At 39.0% G+C, this 7,145-nt stretch overlaps 1 non-coding gene across 1 annotated transcript; it reads left to right on the top strand.

The window, feature by feature from the left end:
- The first annotated feature begins 1,711 nt into the window (after window positions 1-1,711).
- trnal-caa lies at window positions 1,712-1,794 on the top strand. The gene has a single exon. It is a non-coding gene; the product is annotated as a tRNA-Leu (tRNA).
- The last annotated feature ends 5,351 nt before the right edge of the window (window positions 1,795-7,145 follow it).

Below are 7,145 nucleotides of genomic sequence, written 5' to 3'. Positions count from 1 at the left end.
GAGAATATTTAGAGTGAAATCCTGCAAATGGTGATACAAACATCAAATTCGGCACAAATACTCCATAGACATGAATTCTTTTAAAAAACTGATTGGCCACTTGAATTTTCAATAGTCAGCCAGGTAGAGATCAATTGAAGAATTACACAGGGGTCTAAATCAGGGGTGGGCAACTTGTTCCAGAAAAGCCAAGAGGGTGCAGGTTTTCTTTGCAGCCACTGACTCCACCAGGTGATTTCACTGATTATCACTTTGAGCAGATGGAATCAGTTAGAGTGAAATCACCTGGTGGAATCAATGGCTGCAAAGAAAATCTGTGAAAACATGAGTAAGTTCTTTCAACCGCTGATAAGTTGCAGCTTCCAGTTTTCTGGTTTGTGATCATCCATGAGATGTAAAAGTGTGATGTTCATGTTCAAATCCCATTCCCTGAGAAATTGTCATTGTCAGACAATTGCTTTGTCAAGCAAATTTTATTGATGTGGTGGAATTTTTGATTCTGGAGTAACGTTTTGGACATAAAAATGATCCTAAGTCAGCCGGCAGGGCAGAGTGGGGAAGGTCTTACAGCAAACATGCAACGGCTGCACACCTTCATGGATTCTAGTCCTGCTCCAGGTATAAATGTACTCTGTAGAAATTTCAGTTATTGTTATTGAGCTGATGTAGAAAAAGCTATATTGTGCAGTACTCAATGTTCAAAGTATGATGTGTTTTAATCCCACTCTTTGTAGTAACAAAGTCAAGGACATGCGGGAGTGACAGTGGCTTTAAGGCTCCAAACACAGAACTGTGATAGATTAAAACACTTTGGTCAAATACATTTAATACAAACAATGCATGCAGCGAAGTTGAGGACACGCACGAGTGACTGTGGCGCCGTCACTGTACTGCAACAAGTATGAATACAAATACACAGAGTCTAGTGCAGCGTAATGTTTGGTTCACATGCAGACAGAATTATAAAATCAGAGAACAAATTAATGTTTTACAGAGAATCTGCTGGTTTTCTATCAACTATTTACATCAATTTCCACCAAACGAGGTGTTTGGACGTCGACCCCAGAAGTCAAATCAAAATCAAATCAATTTTATTTATATAGTGCCAAATCACAACAAACAGTTGCCCCAAGGTGCTTTATATTGTAAGGCAAAGCCATATAATAATTACAGAAAAACCCCAACGGTCAAAACGACCCCCTGTGACCCTGAGACTGGCAAAGATCAAGCAATCCAATTTTTGGCAAATGTGGCAGAAACTTCATACAGAGGTTAATGACCTGAGTCAAGATCAAGGACTTTGAGGTCAAATGTCAGACAGCCCTCGCTGTCTTCATGCCCACAGGTTCTGTTATGGAGGAAATTAAAATCAGATTTCTTGAAGCAGTGGCATCTTTGACTGTGAAGAAACCTTTGATCTGAAAGGTTTTAAGTGAGGTTACTTGAGTGGTGATGGCTTTACCCTTAATTTGAGATAAACGTGTTTTCCGCAGTTCAAATCCTGCACGTATGTGTTCTTAAATTACAGCAGTGCTTCATATTCAACAGTGTGATGCTCTTTCATGCTTCAGTCCCACACATAGTGATCCTGAGTTGTGAAAAATCTAAAATGTGACAAAGTCAAAGTTTTGCAAGGAAATATACATTAATTCAAGTAGTGTAGTGTCTGACTCTACAGTAGTTTTTGATGACAAAAGCCAAGAAGCAGCCCACCAGGAAGGCCGAGCGGTTAAGGCGTTGTATTCAAGATGCAATGGATGAATGCCCTCGTGGGTTCAAGTCCCACTCCTGGTAGATTATCTTGTGCTTTTCGGTGCAGCATCTGCAGTACTTCATTTGGTTTCTGGATGGCACACAACCCAAAAAAGAGCTGGTGTTTGACAAGCCAACCATTTGTGGAACTACGGTCTGTAAATCTCAGGAAAATGTTTGACTGTACACTTGCAAAGTCTCTTTTTCTCATCATTTCAAAGGAATTGTGTTCTAATCCTGCTCATTGCAACAAGACTTCATGAATATTTTTTAATGAGTCAGAAACTTGTTTAATTTTTCAACAGCTACTCTAAAGTTGCTGTTGTTTTTTAAAAAAACTTTTCAGTATTGGCACCAGGGCGGCTGAGTGTCGCACTTAAGATGCAGTGGAAGGTCGTCCCTTATTGTTCAAATTCAACCCCTTATACCAGTGTGTTCTGTTACGCTATAAGAGCTTCTGTTTTTGTGTTGCTGCAAAATTACACCGATGTATTGCTCGACATTCAATAGTATGGCGCTCATACTGCAAGAAAATACACATTATTAACAGCCTTGACGACAAAATTCAGCAAGTACACACCCGAGTGGTTAAGGTGTTGACTTCAAAGTGTGATAGATGTTTGTCCATGTTGGTTCAAGTCCCATTCCTGGTATAATGTGTTGGCAAGTGTAACAGCCTACATGAAAGCAACAGCTTCTGTTTGTGGATAACAACTAGTACATCACCATATCTCATCTCCAAAACAAGAGCAATCAGAATTTTCTTACGTCTGCCAATCCAGATCAGGATCACCTCCAAAATTCAGTGGCGTCTTCCATGCCCTGGTATGTATCTATGGTGAGATACCGTGAACCAGTTTTGATGTAATCCTTCAAAGCCTATATAAAATGAAACTTGATCCAGATCACCTCCAAAATTTAATGGTTTTCCATGGCCAAATATGTTTCTGTGGTTTAAATTTCGTCAAACTCCTTGCAGTAGTTTTGGTGTAATTCTGCTAAATGTAATACTTCAAAGCTTATAAAAAGTGAAACTTGATCCAGAACCTGGATCCGAATCCAGATCACCTTCAAAATTTAATGGGTTCTTCCATGGCTGAGTATGTATCTGTGGTGAAAATGTGGTTAAAATTCGTGCAGTAGTTTATACATGATCCTGCTAACAGACAGACAGACAGACAAATCAATAAATAAACACAGATGATTTTATTATGTCCTTGGCGGATGTAATAAGTAAGGAAAGTATTTGGACTGCCCAATATCTGGAAGGTCTGATCAGTTATAGTCAGTGGTGGGCACAGTTCCATTAATCCGATAACTGATAATTATCAAAGATAATGTTTTCATTATCGGATAATCTTTTCAGATAACTTTAAAAAACATTATCGGACTAATTATCTTGCGATAAATTTTTGTCCGATAATTTTTAGACCAATAAATAAAGCTGAACAGCTACAAACATTTATAAAATTTAAAATCAGTTGAGCACCTACCTGTTTCATAGCTGATGTGTAGCTCTACCCTCTGCAAAACAGAGAAGAGCTGCTTCAAGAAGAAACTGCTCTATCCTCTGCAGGCAAAGGAGAACTGGTCCTCCCCCCCCAAAAAACATAATTTCTTTTAACCCCATACTAGTACGAGGGCAACCCAAGTCATCCAGAGGCATACATTTTTAATTTATGGTTCAACTTTTAACCAAACTAATTTCAGACAAGTTATTTAAATGAATGTCATGTCTGAAGTTTTATAAAGTGAAAATATCAGATATATGTTTTAGTTTTAAAGTAATGCGCTAATTTTTAAGGTTTTAGTGTGGATATATATATGCTGTGCCCAGCAGTGCATTATGGGTAGGATAGGGTAATCTCAATACGTTCATGACATGAGAAATGCATTTCAGACACTCTGATCAGGCTCTACGAACAACAGCATTAAAGTCTAGTGCCTAAAACCTTCGTAAATATATTCTCTGGGTTTCTAGATGTTGTTATTGTGTCTGTGTTTATTAAATTCCACGCATCTTAAATGTAGCAGACACGGATTATCTGGAATTTTGTTTTGGCAAGTTTTCAAGGTCTCTACTGCCATCTACTGGCCAGTAGTGTTCATGGCAGTATTGGCCCTGAAGCTGGGCTGATATATTTTCAATCACTGTACTCGGCTACAGCTCAAACTGTAACTTCCAATACATTTTTGGGTTTATCGTTTTATCTTTATCAAAGATAACTTTTCAGTTATCTGATTATCTGTTATCAAAGTTAATTTTTTGGTTATCTAAAAGCCAGTTACTTAAATCTATAGTATTTTTAACTCTAAGTAGCTGGTGGATGTAAAAGTATATTTTTTCCATGCTTGTATCAGTGTTTAAGGCGTTATACTTAGATGATGTGGTGGTATGATTTCATGGGTTCATCCTTGTTTTGTTCTCAACATATTCTTCAATCCTGTGAGACATCTCTTTGAGTTGATGCTTTGCTCGACATCCAGCAGTGTGATTCTCTGTTCTTAGTTGTAACATTTTAGGAAAACCTATAAATGTGACAGCACAAACTTTTGTAAGGAAATATACATTATTTGGAATATGGCAATGTTGGACTCTACAGAAGCTGTTAAACTTCCAGCACTGAGTGTTTGAGATGTTGCACTAAGGGTTCAGTGGGTGTTGGTTTAAATCCCACTCTTGTTAATAATATACAAAGCTTAAAAATACAAACAAATTCGTTCAACTGCTCAAAAGTCTGAGTGGGAAAAATGTAGAAATTCACCTGCTTTGTATTTACGCTGTGGGTTCAGATCCCTCAAAGCTGGGAACTTTGGTGTCCCACTCCTCTTATTAATATAGTATGAAAAAAATGATAAACTCCGGATAATTTGAGTTTCAAGTAACAGTCATGAGATTGGAAGCTGTAATGTTTTTAGAGACAAATTGCAATCTTCATGGCATTTATTAAAATAGTTTCAGTGGGATAAAGTGTCAAGGTTTTGCAAGGAAATATGGGAGCTGCACTCGTTTTGACTCTACAGTAGTGTTTAGACCTCATAAGTGTAATAAAAAGCTCCAGTGATTAAGGTGTTTAACTTGAATTAGAGGGCGCCCTTGTTGTGGCTCACTTCACACTCTAGGTGTTAAAATACTTTGTAATACAAGAAACTCACAAGCTCTGCTTTGCTGATCTGTGAACTGTAGAGGTATCATGTTCAAATCCCACTCTTACGTGGTACATTTTTTTAACATGGTACATAAATTACATGGTACATTTTGTGAAAAACTGTAAATATGACAGAAAGTCATCGAATTTTCATAAGCTGCTTTCTTCAACCAGTGGCATCTTATTGTTTTGTAAACAGTTGTACAAAAATACCTGAAGCATTTCCTGCATTTTAATGTAAATAGTTGCATTGTACTTATGTTGTTTTCTACATGTGTACATATGTTTTGGAAATTTACAATTTATATTTGTTATGTGTCGGACGCAGCCCGGAGAACCGATCAGCGTTTGAAGGACCCAGTATAAAATAAGCAGAGCACGGTACAAAGGATAACAGAGTTTAATGAACATAACAGTGCTGTGAAAAAATATAAAAGTGCGCGGTCTGGCGTGGTGGTTTTGCGGTGCGCTCCCAGCAGCGCTAACGGTCCGGAGCCAGAACCAATTTGGACCCAAGGACCCCGCCGACACCCCCCAGGTGGCCGCGACAAACCGAGTCTGTGAAAGAAGGAATCATTATGTGAGTCCACACTCAACACACAGAGAGAACGCTCAAAGGTGCACAAACAGCAAACACTTCCTGGCTTAATTACTAATCAGCTTCCCACCCTGCAGGCATGGAACACCCAGTTCACAAAACTCCACTGCAGTGGAAGCTGATTACACGACCAACATACAGCTCAATATAATAAGGTGTGAGGGACACCACATTTACTGACTGTATAAATGTTAGTCACAAAATCTAACGTACCTCAGGAAGTGTGCTGACGAGCGTGAGACCTCACCCCCTCCTCTTTCACAGACCATGCATCAAACCTGGACGTTCTCTGCATCCACTGATGATGAGATGGCTCCCGAGACGACGATCTCACCCGTCTGGTCACAAGGTCGAGTCTCTGGCAAATACACACTGTGTACTCCAGTCTTAAATGCCACCATGTTCCAATCCATGTAGATGCACCACAGCTGTGAGTCCTGACGAGCCGCAGGTGATCAGCCTCAGGTGATCAGGGTGAGGTCCTGATAAACTCAGCTACACAGCCACTCAGTCCCAAATGCAAGCCACCTGGAAGGAAAAACAAAAGACAGGACAAAAGACAGAAACAAAAGGCAGCCAGGCCCCCCCAGCCATACAACAATATTTGCATTCTAAGGTATAAAAATTGTTTGTTAGACATGTTTGTGGTTTTCACAGTAAAAAAAAAAAAAAACTTTTCTGTTTGGATCATATTTTAGGTTCATTGTGTTAATTCAGTCTGTCAGAATGAAACAAAAACTGTAAAGTTACAAGTTACACAGGTGAGGTTATGCTGAAAAACAAACAAACAAAAAACATGACACCAAACAAGGCAAAGACTTTAAGGTAAATTATGAAGGTAAAACCAAAAGTAGTCAAAAATGGCCAATTATACCCTGGAATGCTGAATCAAGGCGACTGAGTGGTTAAGATGATGCACGTCAGCTGCTGTGCTTCCATGCTCTCGTGGAATCAAATCCCTCAAAGCTGGACACCCTCGTGCCCCACTCCTGATGTTTGTACAGTGTGCAGAAGCATTGCTGATCCGTGAAAGCAAAGATATTAGGGTAAAATCCCAGTTTTTGGTTGTGCATTTTAGGAAAAATTGTAAATGTGACAGAAAGTCATTGAATTCTTATGAGCTACTTTCTTCAAGCAGTGAAATGTTGGACTCTGGAGCAGCATTTAACCCTAAAGGTTTAAGCAATGTGTGAACAATTTTGTATGTCTTTGTGAGTTCTCGTCTTCATCCCGTTATCAATGTACTGACAAACACTAAAAAGCTGAAAAAAGCTTGTTGGGTTGCTGCAAAATTACAGTGTTATGTTTTGTCTTTAATGTTTCAGTTCAAAACATAGTGTATAAAATTTGATCAAAAATCACAAGTTCAAAGTCAAAGTTTTGCAGGAAAATATGCATTAGTATTTGCAGTGCAATGTTTGATCCTACAGCAGTTCTTGGATGACTAAACCCTGTACTTACACAACAGGATGCCTGAGTGGTTAAAGCATTGCACTAAAGATGCAATGAATGACTGTCTTTGTGGGTTCAAGGCCCACACCTGGTACAGTGTGTTGAGATGTTTGCTGGTGCCACATGCTCTGTAAAAGGTGCATGTTGATGATGAGCTGTCTCCAAACCAGGTTAAAGTGTGAGCTTTTGTGAGG

The sequence above is a fragment of the Thalassophryne amazonica genome, chromosome 12, assembly GCF_902500255.1.
Source record: "Thalassophryne amazonica chromosome 12, fThaAma1.1, whole genome shotgun sequence".
NCBI classification, from domain to species: Eukaryota; Metazoa; Chordata; class Actinopteri; order Batrachoidiformes; family Batrachoididae; genus Thalassophryne; species Thalassophryne amazonica.
This window is presented reverse-complemented; position numbering and strand designations above follow the sequence as displayed.